This window comes from Vipera ursinii (assembly GCF_947247035.1).
Source record: "Vipera ursinii genome assembly, chromosome: 2".
Lineage (NCBI taxonomy): Eukaryota > Metazoa > Chordata > Lepidosauria > Squamata > Viperidae > Vipera > Vipera ursinii.
The window spans coordinates 247,134,768-247,155,433 of record NC_139513.1 but is presented as its reverse complement, the minus strand read 5'-3'; the positions used below and the strand labels follow the sequence as shown (position 1 = coordinate 247,155,433).

Genomic DNA, 20,666 nt, shown 5'->3' with positions numbered 1-20,666 from the left:
GGCCAACACTGTGTTCTTTCAACGGCCGTAAGAGGGAGCTAGGGACATAGCTTCTCTCTGTGTGTGTGTTAGTTACTCTGTTACATTGCTTGCTGATTATTGTTGATTGTGGTTTTGCTACTGTTTGCTAAACCCGAAGAACTGTGTTTTTGACTTTTTGGACTGGTAAGACGACTTTGTATTGGATAACTCTTGAACTGTTGATATCTTCTCTGTAGCCGTGTATGACCTGGACTGTTTATTCTTGACTTGTGCTACTCCTAAAAGTAAAGTTTTTTCCCCCTTTTTTACACACCTCAGTGTATCAGTGTGGTTGCTGTGCAAAACCTGACTACTCTCAGTACCACTTCTTCTGTGCATTCTCCTTGTTGACTCAGGAGATATTCTGCACAAACCTGTCAAATGCTCGTCCTGACGTGAGCGGAACAACAGCTCTTGCAGCAGGAAACGAGGACAACTTACAAAGGAAATGCGATTTATTCTCTTGATACAGCAATCCAAAGCAAGAAAAAAGTCAGCGTTGGCTGCTCGGAGCACCCAACGCTGCTTACAGTTGCAAGAAAAAGTATGTGAACCCTTTAGGATTATGTGGTTTTTTGCATGAATTGGCCATAAAATGCGCTCTAAACGTCATGTAAGTCACAACAATAGAAAAACACAGTCTGCTTAAAATAATACTACACAAACATTAGCTGTTGTCAAGTTTTAATTGAAGATAAGATGGAAACATTCACAATGCAGGGTGGAAAAAGTATGTGAACCTTTGGACTTAATAACTGGTTGACCCTCCTTTGGCAGCAATAACCTCAACCAAACATTTCCTGTAGTTGCAGATCAGACCTGCACAATGATCTGGAGTAATTTTGGACCACTCCTCTGCACAAAACTGTTTCAGTGTAGCAATATTCTTGGGATGTCTGGTGTGAATCGCTCTCTTAAGGTCATGCCACAGCATTTCAATCGGGTTGAGGTCAGGACTCTTGACTGGGCCACTCCAGAAGGCGTATTCTGTTCTGTTGAAGCCATTGTTTTGTTGAATTACCTGTATGCTTTGGTTCATTGTCCTGTTGCATCACCCATCCTCTGCGGAGCTTCAGTTGGCGGACAGATGGTCGTACGTTTTCCTGCAAAATGTCCTGATAAACTCTGGAATTCATTTTCCCATCAATGACAACAATCCGTCCAGGCCCTGAGGCAGCAAAGCAGCCCCAAACCATGATGCTCCCTCCGCCATGTTTTACAGTGGGGATGAGGTTTTGATGTTGGTGTGCTGTGCCATTTTTTCTCCACACATAGTGTTGTGTGTTTTTCCCAAACAACTCAATTTTGGTTCCATCTGTCCACAGAATATTTTGCCAGTAGTGCTGTGGAACATCCAGGTGCTCTTTTGCAAACTTCAAATGTGGACAGATGGAACCAAAATTGAGTTGTTTGGGAAAAACATACAACACTATGTGTGGAGAAAAAATGGCACAGCACACCAACATCAAAACCTCATCCCCACTGTAAAACATGGCGGAGGGAGCATCATGGTTTGGGGCTGCTTTGCTGCCTCAGGGCCTGGACGGATTGTTGTCATTGATGGGAAAATGAATTCCAGAGTTTATCAGGACATTTTGCAGGAAAACGTACGACCATCTGTCCGCCAACTGAAGCTCCGCAGAGGATGGGTGATGCAACAGGACAATGAACCAAAGCATACAGGTAATTCAACAAAACAATGGCTTCACCAGAACAGAATACGCCTTCTGGGGTGGCCCAGTCAGAGTCCTGACCTCAACCCGACTGAAATGCTGTGGCATGACCTTAAGAGAGCGATTCACACCAGACATCCCAAGAATATTGCTACACTGAAACAGTTTTGTGCAGAGGAGTGGTCCAAAATTACTCCAGATCGTTGTGCAGGTCTGATCTGCAACTACAGGAAACGTTTGGTTGAGGTTACTGCTGCCAAAGGAGGGTCAACCAGTTATTAAGTCCAAAGGTTCACATACTTTTTCCACCCTGCACTGTGAATGTTTCCATCTTATCTTCAATTAAAACTTGACAACAGCTAATGTTTGTGTAGTATTATTTTAAGCAGACTGTGTTTTTCTATTGTTGTGACTTACATGACGTTTAGAGGGCATTTTATGGCCAATTCATGCAAAAAACCACGTAATCCCAAAGGGTTCACATACTTTTTCTTGCAACTGTATATACATAACACTAATCACCACGCCCTTCACCATGCCTTGCAATTAACACCACTCCCTTTAGACTAGCATCCGCCCGCCCTCCTATAAGTATCTTGTTCCCTCCCGCGTGTTCTCTTCGTTGCTCCAGCTACCCGGCGTCTCCTGTGTTCCTGTGCCAGGTACCTTCCCCTCAACCCATCCCCTACCCAGAATGCCCCCTCTCCCCAGCTGCGCTCCCATGGCTCTGGCACTGTCACAGTTCATCATTGTCCTTTCACCCCAGCGCAGCCAGACGGCCCCAGCAGTCCACCACGTGCATGCCTCCCCCCCTCCGCCCGCCCAATGGCAGGGCCCCTCCCCCTGTCCAGGACATCCGTCAGTTGGCGAGAAGGGGGCTCCCGGGCCGTAGTCTGCACGTCAAGTGAGCACAGCACCGGCTGTGTCAGCAGAGCCGTTCTGTGCAGCCTCAGCAACGGCGGCAGGCTGCGCGTCCTGCCGGGCTTGGGAGTGTCGGCGCGGCTGAAGCACTGCACCAGCTGGGCTGGCAGGGCCATTCTGTGCAGGTGCGGCAACGGCGGCGAGCTGGGCGTCCTGCCGGACTTGTCGGCGTGGCCTCCGTAGCGTTGCTGTAGCCCCGGGGCTCAAGCGCGAAGGCCGTTCGCCTGGGCGGGCCTGGAAGCCAGTAGGTCGCTTGTGGGCGCCAGCGATCACCGGGCCATCTCCCTGGCCGCTGGAGCCGCCGGTCAGCTGGGCGGGAGGAACATGGTGGTGGGAGGGGTGTGGTGTACCGCCCCTCGTTGATTGTCAAGCCTGCGGAACTCCAAGGTTCCATGGCTTTCTGACTTTAATGGAAGTTCTCCATTAATCAAAACTTTAATCAAAACTATATAAACAAACAATGTGCATGGTATATAAAGTTTCAAATACTGATAAATTGAAGCATTTGACAACAGCATCCCAGAGGTCATAGAGTACTTATTTACTGCAATTTCCCATTCTACATAAACTTCAGGAAAAACCACAGCAGTGTTTCTTTATTAAAGCAATTCTAATCTCAGACTTATTAACACCATATTTGAGCTATCTATCTAGCATGCCAGGTGGTAGTAAATATTACTGGGAGATTTTCCTCCTTGTGGCACTTCCCTGCCTACTCAGGAGCCAATGCAATTCTTTAAAAGCCTTTAAATAGTTTTCTCTTGAACTATCTGAAACATAGAGGACTGAAAACTAAAGAAATAAATGAATACCAAAAGCAACATTATTCCCTTACTATATTTGGTACTGATAGGATTATTCTACTAATTTTTTTAAAAAAACAACAACCTTGGAACATTAGACCAGCCCATCCTTGTATTTATATCATCTTGAAATTATTTTGAATTCCGTCCACTAATTAGAATATGGAGTTTTTAAGGGAAGATCCTTCCTTGCCCATTCTATGGAAGCTAAGCCACTTCTACTCTATATTACCAGGTCTGCTTTCATTCATTTTGTCTAATTACTGAGGAAGGCAGTCTCCCCCCCCCCCGTTTTAAACTACAGATGGTTAGCTTAATGACCACTTGTTCAGCGATTATTTGAAATTGTGACAATATTGCATGAGAGGTATTTATGTCTGCTCCTCAAAGTTCTATTACAATCTTCTTTACTGGTTTCCTACAAGCAAGGTCAATTGTGAAGTTGGCAGGAAGTCGCAAATGGTGACCTTGTGACATCCTTGCTTAACGACTGCATAGGATTCACTTAAAAAGGTAGCTTTTTATAAATCCTTTCAATAAACAAATAAAATTTACAATCACCATTTATTTTTCACTTTATTGCCAATTTTCTGTCATTAGCACTTTGCCTTTGAATCAGGGGTTCCAAAAATGTAATTAACAGGTTCTGCAGCCTGAAGGAGTTGAGAAACCATATTTTCCAGCAAATATAAATAACTCTTTCTTTCTACTTTTTCTCTGTAAATTTTAGAACTTAACAGAAGTTCACTCTCTGAAGCATTTCTTTAAAGGAAATCTCTTGTGAATCTGTTCATGCTCTCTTTTAAGATAACATTTTCCTTACATCAGTAAACAATTGTATGAAACTCTTATACCTATATTTTACATAACTTAAAACTACTGGAACATTAATACTTTATTACGGTATACAGTATGTCATTGTTGCCAGCTGAAAAGTGAAATGTTGGGATCCAACCTACAGCATCAGCCATTTTGAGATAACTATTTCTATTACATTGTTCTGCCTCTAGGAAATTTCATTATTTTTGTAAAAACAATGTACACAACACACAAATGCATCATAACTTTAAATCATCACAAAAAAGTGCCTAACATCTTATCCTGATATTCATTACTTATTATATATTAATTCATTTTGTAATAGTTCACTGATTCAGATTACATGCTATTAGATTCAGTAAGGACCTATTACCTCCCTCCATCCTCTCACATTAAAATTTCTCACTAGTTTTTCTTTCTCTAACCAGTTTTACAGCCTCAGCTCATTTAGATATCTGTTTTTCAATATGGATTTCATGCAATATATGAAGTTATTCTTGATACAATTATATAATTTTTATTTAATTACATATTTTATTATTTGCATATTTTCTGTATATTATAAATGTCAAGCTAGTCATGACTTGGATCAGCTTGTATTTCAGCTTTATCTAAGTTTCCAAAAACTGTTTTCCAATAATTACCAAGCAAAAAGTTGTGCTTACTAAAGCTATGTAAGCACAAAACAGCATTGTGTACTTTTATCCACATGTGAACATATTAGAATTTTAACTGTGGCAAAAGGATAGGTTTAACATTCTAATCATATCTCAGAATGTAATAGTAATTGACTTCAATAAAACCTATTCCATATCAACTCATAAATCACTTTTTACTATTAAAACATTCTAAGCGGAGTATACTAAAAAGGTAAAAGTAAAGGTTTCCCCTATCTAGTCATGTCCAACTCTGTGCTCATTCTAAAGGGTGGTGGTCACCTTCCTTTTTTGGCTGAGGGATCCAGCATTGTCCAAAGACATTTCTGCGATCATGTATCCATATGATCATATGCCAGGTGCATGGAATGCTGTTACCTTTCCACTTAAGTGGTACCTGTTTGTCTATTTGCATTACATGCTTTCACTCTGCTAGGTAGACAGGAGCTGGGGCAAGGACAGGAGCTCACCTCGTCATGCAGAGCTCAGGTCTCAAATCTGGGCTGACAGATTTCCAGCTGACAAGCTCAGTGTCTTTAACCACTGAGCCAACGCTCCCCCTCAGTGTATTAAATGCTGGGATAAACTATGCCATATTAAAAATCAACATTTGAAAATGCATCCTCAATTTAGACATTTTAAAAATTAATAAAAACAGTATACTGATTTAGCACAGCACCCACTTTCCATTTATTAAAAATGTACAGGTTTGAGAAGGTATTGCAATTAATCAAAATCAAATGAACATATAAGATAACCTTTATTGTCATTTTTTTTTACTGTGGGCACTAACAGCACACATCAAAAATGAAATTTAGTTGCCCGCTCTCAAAGTGAACACATACATGACACACACCTAACATACTATATACAACATATGTATAGACCCACACCTCTATATATACATAACAAATAAATAGTAAACACTGTCCTTCTAGAAAATATAACGGAAGGAGGAAGCTTGAATATGAACAAGTTGTTCCATTTTTATTTTAACCAATACACCAAATCTTTACCCATAAATTTAAGTTCATTACTTTTTATTTTCAGCTAATAAAAAAAGTATATCCATTCCACTTTTCTGAGATATTGCCTAGTTGTAAACATCTTCAATTCTAATTCATGGATGACATAGGTCATTACAGCTTGTCACATAGAAGCATTTTTATTTAAAAAAACAACACAATTTTTTCTATATTGGATCATATAGTTTGATGGTAGGGAAAAGGAAATATTTAGCAAGACTTAGAACAAATGTCCTGATATTCTATGAAATACTACTTAATGGCTAGTTTTGATTGGTCAAGAACTAGAATGATATAGAGAGAAGTATGCACCAGGAAAACAGAATCATCACATGTACATTTTGTGCAAATGCGTAAAACTTTATGTAAGCCAAAGTGGATAATAAATACCTATCATATATGTTATACACAGGCACAATACGTAAAGGTGGTGGTGGGGAGATGATTCAGAACTGTTTGACTAGCTGGATTTAATGCGCACAGAACATATGTGATGATGTCAGTCCTTTCTATTTACACAAAAGTTTTAGCCACTTTTTGATAAGACAGATCGGGTATTAAAGGAAACATTCTGATGTGAAAAGACCAGTAAAGATACTGTATGCGTGTCTGTCCCAATTAAAGAGTCAGATAAAAGAGGAAAAAAAAACAGATTTATGCTCCTCCAGGCTGCTTTAAAACAATTTCCCCCTGCCTAGAGCCGGTTTCTGGTATACTGTAAGCAAATACTTCAGTGCAGAAGAGGAGCCATTCGGTTGGTTCTTCGCTGCTCTGACCCAACGAAGAACACACCTCCGATCTCCCCAACACAGCAGCCTGGGAAACAGGCCAAACCTAGCCAAGCTGTCAAGTGAACCTCACCGCATTCCACCCCCCACATACACACGTCTTTCCACAGAGGCGAATTTTTTATTTTATTTTATTTTAATTCCATTTATATCCCGCCCTTCTCCGAAGACTCAGGGCGGCTTACCAGCTTAGCAGTAGCCTTCATTCTAGGTATATGCCTGCTTGTTAGGGCTTTCACACACACACCCCAAGCGGCATTATTACAAAGTCAGCTTAATTGCCACCAACCATCTGGGTCCTCATTTTTAACCTACCTCGGAAGGACGGAAGGCTGAGTCAACCTTGAGCCTGGTGGGATGCGAACCTGCGCTAATGGCAGGCAGCTGGTGTTACTTAAGGAGGCATTAGCCCACTGCTCCACCAAGGCTCTTAAATAAAATAAAATAAAATAAAATTAAAAAGTAAAATAAAATAAAATAAAATAATAAAATAATAAAATAATAAAATAAAATAAAATAAAATAATAAAATAAAATAATAAAATAAAATAAAATAAAATAAATAAAATAAAATAAAATAAAATAAAAGCTTTTAAAGAAGTCAGCTCACCATCCAGCTCTCCAGATCCGCAAGCCGCCCGATCCCCATCTCCCCTGCCCCGGAGTAGGACGAGGTCGGTATTACCGCGCAACGCTGTCACCGCGCCCTGCCGGTGCCGTCAGCCGCTTCCTGCCCTCGGCTCAAGTGATCCTGAGGATCTGCCTCAGAATAGCCAAGGGCCCGTGGTGGGGGTGGCATCAGCCCAATCCCCTCTGTTCGGCTACCGCAGGGGTAGGCAACCTCGGCTCTTTTATGACTCATGGACTTCAACTCCCAGAATTCCTGAGCCAGCATAGCTGGCTCAGGAATTCTGGGAGTTGAAGTCCATGAGTCATAAAAGAGCCGAGGTTGCCTACCCCTGGGCTACCGCAACCAAGATCAGCTCGAGGCGGGGGGGGGGGGGGAAAGGTGGCCTGGAAGGCGCGGCCTGCTTTCTCTCCTCCGACACAGGCCGCGACGGCAAGACAGGTAGGCAGGCGGCGGAAGACCCAACCCGCGCCCCCGCCTTCTTTCCACCCTCCACATAGACAAAAGCATCTTCAGGCCAGCTCTCTCGTCCGGCCTTCTGCGGCCTGAAACCTCCGGACGCAGCCACTTACCCGCTTCCCAAGCCAAAGGCCGAGAGGGCACCACCAGCGGCAGTCGCAATACACACGGTCTCCGGGACGGACAGCTAGCCGAGCCAATCCTGCCCGCGGCCTTGGCAACGCCGACCAATCCCGGCTCTTACCTAGCCGACGGGGGGGGCAATCGAGGAGGAACATAAGAGATTGGATGGAACAGCCCGGCTCTCTGTGAGCGGCGGGGGGGGATGGGTTTTGCGGATGTCTGTCCTCACGCCTTTCCCCGGGCCTTCGCCGCTTCCCTCCGCGTCTGTGACTCCGCCTATTCGGAGCGGTGCATAGCCGCATCCCGTCCTCGCTTCTTTGGCAGGGCATGGAATTGTCTCCTCGCCTCCTCCTCTCCCCGGGACGCCTAGAGAGGATAGGCGGCTTGCTGTCATCTTGGGTCCCAATCGCAGAAGCGAAAGGGGCCATTTTGACCAGCCCCTGCGAAATGCAGGAATACAGTTTTTTTAAAAAAACAAAACAAAACCCGCTGTCCTGCAATGAAAAACCCTCCAGCTGCCTAGGTCAGGGGTCCCCAACCTTGGCAACTTTGAGACCTGTGGACTTCAACTCCCAGAATTCCCCAGCCTGCAATGCGGGCTGGGGAATTCTGGGAGTTGAAGTCCACAGGTCTCAAAGTTGCCAAGGTTGGGGACCCCTGGCCTAGGTAACTGGCTCCACTGTCAAGTACCGAGTTAGAAAGTTTCTCTTGGTATCTAATCAGAGTCCGCCTTCTTATAAGTAGGGATAATAAAAAAAAAACTTCCGTGTCCAGCTCTTTGGGAGATAAAGAACGTATCTTTTTATCTGTGTGATTCTCTTTCAGGTATTTGGGGAGCACTGCCTTATTTCCCTTCCGTGTTCTCAATCAGGCCGTCTTGACCAATAAGAGTTGGCATTGTCCAGCAGCAATTATCCGGGGATTCAGGCAGGAATTTTTCCAGTGCCCTCGTGTTAAGTCAGCAGAAACAAATCTTTATACCAAAGGCAATAACATATCACTGGAATCCTCCTTCCACACCTCATGTCCCCAATGTTTAATGTCTTGATAATTTCCACATCCTGGTGTATAATGAGGAACACATACAATGATGTGCAACTATCAGCCTAAACAGTTCTATCGATTTAAGTCCAAAATGTGGCAAAAATAAAACAAGTCTATGTTCTAACTCATGACTGTTTTTTCAATAGCAAGGTAATTTCATCCAAGTGTCCAGTGCACTTCATATAGAGTGTTTGTGCATGGTGATTTTTCTTTAAATATTTCAGTGATCAAATAAGCCTTAATTTCAAAATCGGGCAGCTTTACATATCAGTGGTGAAGAGACTTAAAATAAATTTTCCTTCCCTTAACACCTAATTTAGCTTACAGTAAGAGTGCATAGTCAGGAAGAATCACTTTATACAGATTAATTTTCTGCCTATAACTAGGACATCTGAAATAGACTCTGTGGCTTTGAAAATATGAAATATATAGAAGGTTGAAAGGCATTTTAGTATAAAATAATGGCAATTAGAAAACTGATGAATTCAGCACATCATGGAAAAATCAAAACAAGTATCAAAGGGATATATACATTGCCTTGTAGTAGGTCAAATTATTTAGCCATCGAGAAAGGTCTCTGGTCAAGATTGTTTAACATTAGTACTTGCAATCTGATGTTTGTTAACTTTTATTAGAGATCCAAAGATTACACTGCAGACCTACATGCAAAACAATTTTTCTATAACTAAGCTATAAAGCTATAAAACATATGATAATATTGGAACAATACCATAATATTTTCCTGCCACTGCATTTACTTTGTTTTCTTAACACATAAGGGAACAGCGAATATAGTTTTCGTTTAGTACAGATATAGTATGTAGAATTAGAAGAAGACATAAAAAGAAGATAAGAAACATCTCACTTCATTTCTCTGCAGCTGAATGTTATTTATCAAATATATAATAAAATTGAAGCCTTCTTTGACTCAGGTTCACTTCTGGTAACTGTGTATACACATGCATAGCGTTTTCTTGGCAACAATGTAGGTTTGCCAGGCAACCCTATAGTCCTGGTACTCCCATTCAGTTATCTCATTCAGCTATTAATCTGATCTGATCCCATTTCAGACACTGTTACATGACTAATTGGGCAAAAAATAGCTTATTAACTTATGTTTCAGGAACACATAAATGGATGAAATTGTTAACCCTAACCCACCATGAAGGCTACCTCACCTTTTCCTGTTCCAGTTTTAATGTGATGTTTCCTGCCTTTGACCAATACAAACCCAGCCATTTGGATAATTTGTACAGTAATGCCTTAGGGTAAAGTTAGGAATGAGAACTTGCCCTGCTTTTATTGGCTTCCTAAGACTGCTGCAGGCATGTATAAATCCCTCAATCTCTTGATTAGTGTTTCCCAGATCCATATATCTTTGGGCAGGTGTAGGAAAAAAAGAAGTAGCTTTTTTTACCTCTTTACATACCACCATCCCTAATAAAGTTGCCCAATCCACTCCTAGCATTGCTAGATGCATCAAAAACAGCGAGTTCTTATGCTGTCAGTTCGCTGATCCCGGCCAACTGGTGAGACTAGAGTTAGAAGTTAATGACACTGGATTGTGCAAATGGATCAGTGGCTAAATTAGAGAATACAGCTGATAATATAAGCATCAACATGAATATTAGCATTAACCTTTGGTCTACAACCTGATATTATATGGGGAAAGTTGCATAAATAATTCTAATGGCAAAGAAATATATTTGGATTAAATTTTAAAATACACATTTTAATTTTAAGAGGCCTTTAGAAATGAAGGCAAAGGAAAGGCATACATGAATACATTTGTAATCACCTTATTTATCAAAAAGTGGATTTTCATATATTTAAACACAAGAGCATAGAAAGAAGTGGTTAGTTACTTAGGGCATCCCTGCATTTTTTGACAGTTTAATTACTGGTTGCTGATTATAGAAAATTTGAGAAATGCTGAGCTAAAGCAAGACACATTTTATTTGGCCTAGGAATGTATAACCGGATACCCCAGGCCACTAGTGCTCCTAAAAACCCTGGTGCAGCCTCCATAAGTTGCCAGCAATTTGTGTTTTTAGTATAGTAAAAGGAAAATATTATTAAATACATGGGGTATAATGATTTAAATGACATTTGATTCAATTATTATTTTGGACTAGTATTTTGTATGTATATTATTATCAAGTATTTGAAGAAGAATCTTCCTCAAATAGATACTTTACATTTTAGTTCCAGAAATGTGCAGCTACATAAGAAAAAGATCTGAAAGCTGGAAATGAGTAGCTCTATCCTGACTATAGCAACTCTTGAATTGTAATTAACTTGCAGAGAAAGCAAAAAGAGAGGCGGGGGGGGGGAGAGAGAGGTGACCTTGAGCAAGGCTTTTCAACCTTTTCACCCATTGTACCACTTTTAGGATATGGCAACATCCGAGTACCACCAGTCGCCTAGCAAGGTGTCAAAAACTTGATGACCAAAAAAGTAAAAAAAGTGATGTACAGGTAGTCCTCAACTTACAACAGTTCGCTTAGTGACTGTTCGAAGTTACAATGGCACTGAAAAAAGTGCCCCCCAAGCCACAGCTGAGCAAGACACCTACCTGCCCGCCCAGTGGTGCTCTTCCTCCTGTCTGAGGTTTTCATTGTTGTGAGAATTTCTGTTGAGGATTGGCAGCAGGGGTGGGGTGGGGGGGAGTTTGGTTTTTATTCTCCCCCCTCTGCTGGGTGGTTGCAGCAGGTTTGGTCACTTCACATGACCTTAGGGCACTGTGACTGTCATAAATATGAATCATTTGCCAAGCATCTGAATGTAAATCACAAGACCCTGGAGATGCTGCAACATTCCAGCTGATTGGCGCTTCTTCTGGGCTCAGAAGCACCAGGATCAGCGCCGAGCTCCAGCTGAAGCCTGGCACTGATCCTGGGCTTCCACTGAGCCCTGACAGCCCTGGCGCTTTCATTGAGCCCTGACAGCCCTGCAGCTCTAGCCATCTCTTGCTCAGGCTTGTGTGGTGCTGCCACCAGTTCAGCTCATTCCCCTCCCCTGCTACCAGTTTTCTAGGATGGTTGCGTACCACCTGCCAGGTGCCAATGTACCACAGGTGGTACCCGTACCACTAGTTGAAAAGCCCTGAGTTAGTGAAAGGTAAAACTGATAGGCAAAAAAGTCTGAAATCACTAATCCAGGGAAACAGCAAATATGTGAATATAATTTTAACTATTGCACTGTGAGATCATATAAATTCTAATTCTGGATGTGAAATGAAGAAATACCTTATTCAAAAATTAACCAAATAAAACAAATGGTAGTACTCATATGTTAAAAGCCTTGGTGGAGCAGTGGGCTAATGCCTCCTTAAGTAACACCAGCTGCCTGCAATTAGTGCAGGTTCGCATCCCACCAGGCTCAAGGTTGACTCAGCCTTCCATCCTTCCGAGGTAGGTAAAATGAGGACCCAGATTGTTGGGGGCAATTAAGCTGACTTTGTAATAATGCCGCTTAGGAGGGGTGTGAAAGCCCTAATAAGCAGGCATATACATAGAATGAAGGCTACTGCTAAGTTTGTAAAGCCGCCCTGAGTCTTCGGAGAAGGGCGGGATATAAATGGAATTAAAATAAAAATAAAAAAAAATAAAACAGGAAAAAAATGGATGGGGGTGGGTTATAGAAAAGTTGAACTGTAGGTAAACATTCTTGCTTGGGGATCAACATAAAAAATCTGAAAAGGTCTTTGTTAATATCTCCGCATTATAAACATTATTAGCCAAAGTCTTAGAAACCTAAATCATGTCTATTCTTGAAAAATACAGTCTCTGTCTTTCAGAAAAATAAGTATATTCTTTTGAATCACTCCTTTTATGTCTCCATGCATCAAGAAATTCGAAATAATGCATTAAATAAAAGTCTTTTGTATTTTTTCCCTTCTTTTTTATCTTTATTTTTTCCTTCTCTTGCACCTTTTCCTTTATTTCTTTTTTCCTTACTTTTTATTAGTTTGTGTTAATTTTTAATATCCTTGTTTAAAAGTTTTAATAAAATTATGTATGTGAAACTATGCATGCAGTGGAACTACCGGTATATTAAAAACAAAAATAATTACATGTGGTTACAAATCTTTTATTTAAAAGAATAAAAGTCTTTATTATTAATGACTATGTAAAGTCATTTCTAAAATACTAAGTAAATACTAATCATAGCTACCTTCCAAACTATAATAGCTTTAATAATTGAGAAAAGTTTAAAAATAAAATACAGGAATTAACAAAATGTCCAGTGAACTATAAGGTAATTTATGTATAGAAAACAAACTAAATGTATAAGTGAAATGTGTATAGAAGATAATATAAAACATCATACAAACTTAACTGGGGAAGTTTTACTGTGGTATTGGATCCAAAAGGAAATATCCATGTCACAGCAACCAAACACTCTTTCAATCCATTTTATCTTTCTCAACAGTACTCAATGTTGTTTTTGGAATTAAATAAAGTTGGAAGGTACTCAAAGTGCCAAATAATGATACTTTTATATCTTGAAAATTGTGGGAGTACAATTTTAACAGGGCCACTATTCTTCTACAGCCCTCATACTACCGTGTAGTCTTCTGAAAACCATGTTATCTTACTCTCTTTGTATTTGAAAAACCTTCCATTTCCAAACGTCTTGGCCTACAGTTAAAACTTAAACCAAGGTTGTAATTATAATATTAAGATCTTACAAAGAAAAATTGAGCCATGAATACAAAGAGAAATGTTAAATAACCCGGAAAGTATGAAAAAGAAGAACACATGATAAAATAAGATGGATAATGGAGAAACTGAAAGATATTAACTACAGCAAGGCCTTTGACTATGTCAATCATGTTACTATGTAGAATATATTAAAGTTAATGGATGTGCTACAATACCTGATTATTCCTCCAAGAGCCTTGATAATGGGCAAGGAACTACTATAAGAAATGAAAGGGAAAGAAAAGAATGCTTCAGAATAAAAAAAGAGACAGAGATGTATATTGTTCCCATATCTTTTTAATTTAAATAGAGAATATATAAGAATGGCAGGATTTGAAAGGATGATAGCTGGAAACAAAATTGGAGGTTGAAATGCTAACAGTTTGAGATAAGATGTCACCCTTTTTTGTTGAAAATAAAGACTTAGGAGAGCTCGTTATATATAAAAAAAACCCTGAATCATTGTTAAAGGGTAAAAAGACAATGGTAACATCAACTAGCATGCTTAGAGTATTTACAGTTGTTATTTGAAAAGTATAAACTATATATAATTTTGTTTTCTTGAATTCAACAAAAGTGAATATGAACAGCATGCTGAAGAAATAAAAAGGAGATTAATTTTAGAGAGAAAGGTTCTGACAGACAGACAAAATATTGAAAAGGAAGGATGTTTGTATGATATAAAATTCAGAATAATTAAAATCAGAATATTTAAAATTTAGAATATGTATATAATCCAACAGACATCTTGCTGGAGCTGATGTCTAGCAGAATAAAAATAATTCATAATGGAGATAGCTGACATTTTAGGTCTTGTACTAATATATATATATATCCTAAATAGTGTTTTAAAATTAATCAAAGTTGCAAATACTGTAATATCAGGTAGACAATGCAAATTAGCCTTTGCTAATTATATTATTTTAGATCTTCCTATTTAACCTAAAAGTTGCTTAGAAATATTTTGTTATGTTCCATGATACAAATCATGGAATAAAACAATAATTATACAAAGTCCTTGGATTAGTTATATGCCCCTCATTTGGATGATAATATTACGAAACGACTTTGGGCTTTACCATTTACATTGTCTCAACCCAGACAAAACTATCTATACACAGGAGTAAAAAGAACAAATCTATAGTTTGAAATGCAATATCTTTTCATCTCATATTTTAAAAAGTATCCTGGCTAAAATGTATTAATAAAACTTCTTTTCTTTTCTGATTATTATATGAACCTCAAGAGAGGTGACTGTAGCTCTCACAAACATAATAAAATTAAAATGCTGTTGGTAAATGCCCGGTGCTACTGTCCAATCAATTATTGTTACTTTAACTGGCATATATATGAGTAGGAATAGGCAGTATGTGCCTAAGTGACTGCTTATCATTTAATCCCATTTTTAATTCCCACTGGAACTACTTAGTGGCATTTTCTTCTGAGTTGAGGTGGAAAACATGTTTAGTCCATAGCATAAACTCTAAAATAGGTTTCACATGTAAACTCATGGGACACCCATGAAGCTGTTTGCTTTTTCAAAGTTAAATATTGGGTGACACCTGGACACCAACACTTGTCTACCCTGTTTTTGAAGTGCACAGCCAATGCACAAGAAAAAAAATACTACTCACTGATTTCTAGTGCAAATCTGTAAGTTAAAACAAAAGTATTATTATAATGTCTGTAGCAGACACTATAATAATACTTTTCCCTAACAGCAGAAGAAATGCTTAAAATAAGGGCCCAGAATGTATGGGCTTACTGGCAAATGTCTATTATGACTTCTGGTTCACATATTCCATACTGCACCTGCTAAAAATTAAGCTTTCTTTTTGGTTGCTTCTTAGGTTCCCATAGGCAGAGGGGATTTCTTGCTCACAGTACTTTGCAGAGCTAATTCAAAGCCTATGCACTGCAATTCCAGCCATTTTCCTATGTTGGAAAATTTCCTGTTTGAAGCAGCCTGGCAGGCAACCAGCAGGTGAAGTTATCTTCTGAAGGGGGATGAAAAATCTTAACTGGGAAAGTTTTATTATTTTTAATAAATACTACTAAACTGATCCAGGGCTGTTATACAATAACTTACGCCAGTGATTTGCACATCTCAGTAAGTATGAAAAGAACAGGAAACAGAGCAACATCTTGCTGTGCAACTTTCCCAAGGCACAGAAGTCATACTTGGGCAAAATAATAGGCAACTCTGCTCAGTGTTGTTTAATAAAGACTTTGTAAGTTGGAATAGCAAATAGGAATATTGTGCCACTTTGATAATATGATCCAACTAACGTGATCCAACTGTGCCAGTTTGATAATGTGATCCCCTCAACTGCTTTCAGGGTTTTTTGTTTTCTCTCTTGAAATATACTTTACTGAAAATAATATGAGGGAATTTACATTAAAGAGAACAATGGATTAATGTGGTCCAGTAAAATAGCACTCTTCTACCATCGCATTTGTGGTTGTTATTATTATTTACATAAAAATAATTCGTGTGCATGTAGCTTCCAAGCACATGATATCTTATTGAATGGTATCTACTTGTCTGATCACTAAATAGAATTACTTCTGATGTTTCAAGTAAAATATATTAATAATATTGTAATTATAGAGGCAAATGAGGGAAATGTAATAGATTTCATTTTCAAGTAAGTAGCTTATATTGATTTTTTTTTATAAAAAAACATTTCTAGACTGATGCAGCCAAATGAAAATATGCAAAAAAACAAACAAACAATTGAGCAAGATAGCTCCAGAACAAAAGCAGATTTATACCTTTTTGAGAAACTGATTTTTATTATGTACGATGAACTGCTAAAAGGGCTTGGCCAAATATACGTCCGTTGCTGGAGAAAAGTGATCTAAAGAGTCATTTATTTTCATTTTCTCTATCAAATGATTCCCCTTTATTTTTGAGATGAATTGCTGTTTCCTCATATGTAATTGTTTATTAAAACTCCTGTAAAGATATAACTGACTTGCTCTGCATATTGAGCTAAAGAAAAAATGTGGAAATTCCAGCAGCTTGTAGGTCACAACACACTTAGCGTGATATGTAAAGAATATATTCAGAAAGTGGGTTGAGCCAAATCTCATTCCTGGGGATAGCTTTAGGTAGGAAGGTTTAAAGCACCCATTTTTCTTTTTTACTTAAGCCAAGCATGTCAGACCCTTCCCTTCCCCACATTTACTACGACTTCAAGTTTGATGTATGATTCCTACTCATGGAAAGAAAGCTTCATTTAAGCAAACCTACAGTGCTTGAGAACATAGTGTGAGCAAGGGATTCCTGATCAGCTTAAAATCCAAGCCTCAAGAGAAGGGGGGGAAAAGATATTTGCCTGGACTTGCTGAACTGGTTCTCCTTGCTGTGGGTGGGAACTCTTTGCTTTGGGACAAAGCAGAAGGAGATGTAGCTGGTAGAGATGAAAAGAAACAAATAACTTGACAGCAGGGAAAAAAAAGAAGAAAGGGAGTTTATGGAAAGATGTAGGCAAGATATAAGCTGAAAACAGTCACATGGTCTTCAGGAGAATTAGAGAACAAAGTAATGTTCAACTGGCTGGAAAAGCAAGCTGGGGAGAAATTTTTCATCTTGACAGTTAAAGTTCTAGGTCTAGATCTATACTGAGATTACTTTGTTTTCAGGTTTGCTAGTCTGCTTCATGAGTTCTGATATTTGAAAAGTGCCTGTTAATTATCTCAAGGCACTTGCCTCAGACTTTAGTATGAGAAATTTACTGTCTATTGCAAATTCCATGCTTATATATTCCATCGAAACTATTCGAGCTGCAGCTTCCACTTATCTTTTCATTCTGTGAGAAACTGATGTTTGAAATGCCGTTGTATTTTATCAGTGCTAAATGCCTTATTCTATCCAACTGTAATTGGGCATTTGGCTACACGTTAAAAAAAGCTTTTTTTAGCTTTATAAAAATTATATTGTGTAAATCTTAATACATTAGTGTTTCAATACAACAATATTTGTAAAGTATTGACTGAAGATTGTTAACACATTAGACTGTTGAGGATAAAAAGAAGAAATATCCAATCTATAATTTAGGCTGTCTGTCAGGACCCACCCCAATCCACGTGTTAGGCAAACAAAAACTCTTGGAGTCAGTTCTAGTCCAAAAGGAATTTTTACTAGGACATGCTTGGTTGTGGAAATACAAGACAGGACTTGGTATTGTTTTACAGATTGAAACTTTATAAAGAGTTCCCGGTTCAACCCCCCCTTCCCTCAACCCCATTTGGTCAGCCCCCCATCATTTTACTTCGTGTCATCCCTTTCATGGGAAAAAGGGAACTTTGAATCTTTATGGTTATTGCCTTCTTCCTTTACAGATTCAAATAGAGACACAGGCCAGATTCCTTCTTCCCTAAATCACAAGATTGCTTATGTTCTAATTTCTTAGATGTAAAAAAGATGTCGAGACTCTAGAAAGAGTACAGAGAAGAGCAACAAAGATGATTGGGGGACTGGAGGCTAAAACATATAGGGAACAGTTGCTGGAATTGGGTATGTGTAGTTTAATGAAGAGAAGGGTGAGGGGTGACATGATAGCAGTGTTCCAATATCTCAGGGTCTGTCACAAAGAAGAGGGAGTCAAGCTATTCTCCAAAGCACCTGAAAGCAGGACAAGAAGCAATGGATGGAAACTAGTCAAGGAGAGAAGCAACCTAGAACTAAGGAGAAACTTCCTGACAGTTCGAACAACTAACCAGTGGAACAACCTGCCTCCAGAAGTGGTGAATGCTCCAACACTGGAAGTTTTTAAGAAGAGACTGGCCAGCCATTTGTCTGAAATGGTATAGGGTTTCCTGCCTGAGCAGGGGGTTGGACTAGATGACCTCCAAGGTCCCTTCCAACTTTATTATTATTATTATTATTATTATTATTATTATTATTATTATTATTATTATTATTATTATTATTATTCAGAAGTGGTGTTCTCTAGCCACATGCTCAAAACTATTCAGTGCCAAGAGGTTATGCTAGAGTCAGTTGTTACTGTGTTATTTTCATTCCAAGTTAATGGATGAATTAGCCTTATCTCTTTTACAAGCCAGATTGAAGGACAAGGAAGAGCCTGGTCAAGGCATGTCTTTCCTCCAAGATGATGGTGGTGACAAGTGGGAAATTACTACATGACCCATAACCCAAAGCTGTGCCATATATCTGAACAGAAAGTAGATGATGAGGTCAAAGACCATGTCCAAAAGGATTAGGACTTACCCAGCTGCAATAACCTCATTCCCAATAGTCTTAATTCTCTTCTTTTAAAAATACACACACAACAGAAGTAAAATAGTTTCTCTCCATTGTTTGAATACTCTGAGTCTCCAGAAGACAAGATGTAGCTTTATGGATCTATGGTATGCTTAACCAATTGACTAGAGCAAATTTGGCTGGGGTTTCAGAAATCGCTAAGCCAGACTTGAACTATCTAGTATGTAAATATCTATGGAAGAACATTTTTTATTTGGAATATATTATATGAGAATGAGACATGTATGTTAGAAGAAACGTACTAATAAACTGAATATAGAGAGAATGGGTTACTTCAGAAATAAGTGATGTAAAATAAGAGGTAGGGTCAATAATGAACAGGTGCTAAATGAACATAGATTGAATACAAAAGTGAATTAACACATATATTGAGGTTGTTTAATCACACAAAGAATGAATTAGATCAAGTTGTAAAACACTGATATGAAGGAAGAATGAGCATGCTGGGTGCAAAGGGAAGAATGAAAACAAATGAGTTGATTCGGATGATGAAACCTTTCACGTCTCTTTTTCTGAAGATTCTAGTACAAAAGAATATTTTGAAGGGCATAAGGATATTTACAAGAAGAAAAGTTTAGAGAGCTATAATCAGTGGTGTTGCTGTACATTAGATAACACCAGGGCTTTTTTCCTCATAGAATGCTCAGAACGGAGTTCCGGCACCTTTTTCTTTTACAAAAAAAGCACTGGATAACACCATACATTTAATTTACTTTGCTTACTATTCCTTACTTCTTTTTGTGCTTTGCATAACACTATTTACGGCAAAAGGGAACATTATCTTATTTCTTTTTAAGAATTGGAAACAGAAGCATTTTCCCATGGGAACGATTCTTTGTAATTAATTCCAAACTCTTATTTCAAATTTATTTATTTATCCATTTGTAACTTTCTAAAATCAAAGTTTTAATCACCTCTTTGCTGTTTATTCCAGAAAAAAGACTTAATTTCTTAAATTTGTATTTAAAACTCCTTTTGTCAAGGATTGAAGGAAACTCACCTGGTGCTATAAAACATGATTAGAAAAGGAAGTATCCACATCCAGTATCCTTTTAAAGGCAGCAACATTGTTTGAGCAGAAGTGCTATATCTTCCTGTCTCAGGGCAATAAACCCACCGGAGATCACCATCTTACAGATTCCTCAGAAGAGCAATTGCTTGAAACACTTGGGCCAATCTCAAGTCCTCACTTTGTACAGAGAGGAATTACAAAGAGCCAATTTACTTGCTAAACCTTCCACCACACTCGTTTCTTCCCTGGAAGTAGCTGCAAAAGAGAACATGAATATATGCTTGTATGTATAAATCCACATACTGAATACCAAACAATATTAACCTGTATCCTAACTTTTTCCGAGAATTAGTATAAACAAGTAAGGTAAAGGTCCTACAAATATTTCTCTGGCATGGAGGATTTATAAATGAGCAATTTTCTGCAACAGAAGCTTTAATAATTTATATATTTAACAGTACTGAGATGTTTCCATAGCAGCATTTTCATTAATACAGGATATGAGAATAATGTGCCGTAAAATTTACCTACTGATAGCCTGATATGAATATTTATGCTGTCTTTTTAAAGGTATAAGCAATAGGAAAGTTGAACATGCAGAAAATAACCACCATTTTAGACTAGTGTCCTCGTTAAGATAGGAAAGCCAGTATGTTAATCAGTTTAAGCTAACTGAAAGCTCAATTGTATACCAAG

General features: G+C 38.7%; 1 protein-coding gene across 9 annotated transcripts in view; it reads right to left on the bottom strand.

The window, feature by feature from the left end:
- Positions 1–7,969, bottom strand: part of PJA2 (praja ring finger ubiquitin ligase 2) — a 67,560-nt gene extending 59,591 nt beyond the window's left edge. For 6 of the 9 annotated variants that reach the window (XR_014491746.1, XR_014491747.1, XR_014491748.1 and 3 more), the window contains exon 1: positions 7,906–7,969. The gene's annotated coding sequence lies outside the window, so the exon portion shown is untranslated. The remainder of the gene's footprint in view (positions 1–7,905) is intronic. The other 3 variants (XM_083356499.1, XM_083356500.1, XM_083356497.1) reach the window with 2 other exon arrangements.
- Positions 7,970–20,666: the final 12,697 nt, after the last annotated feature.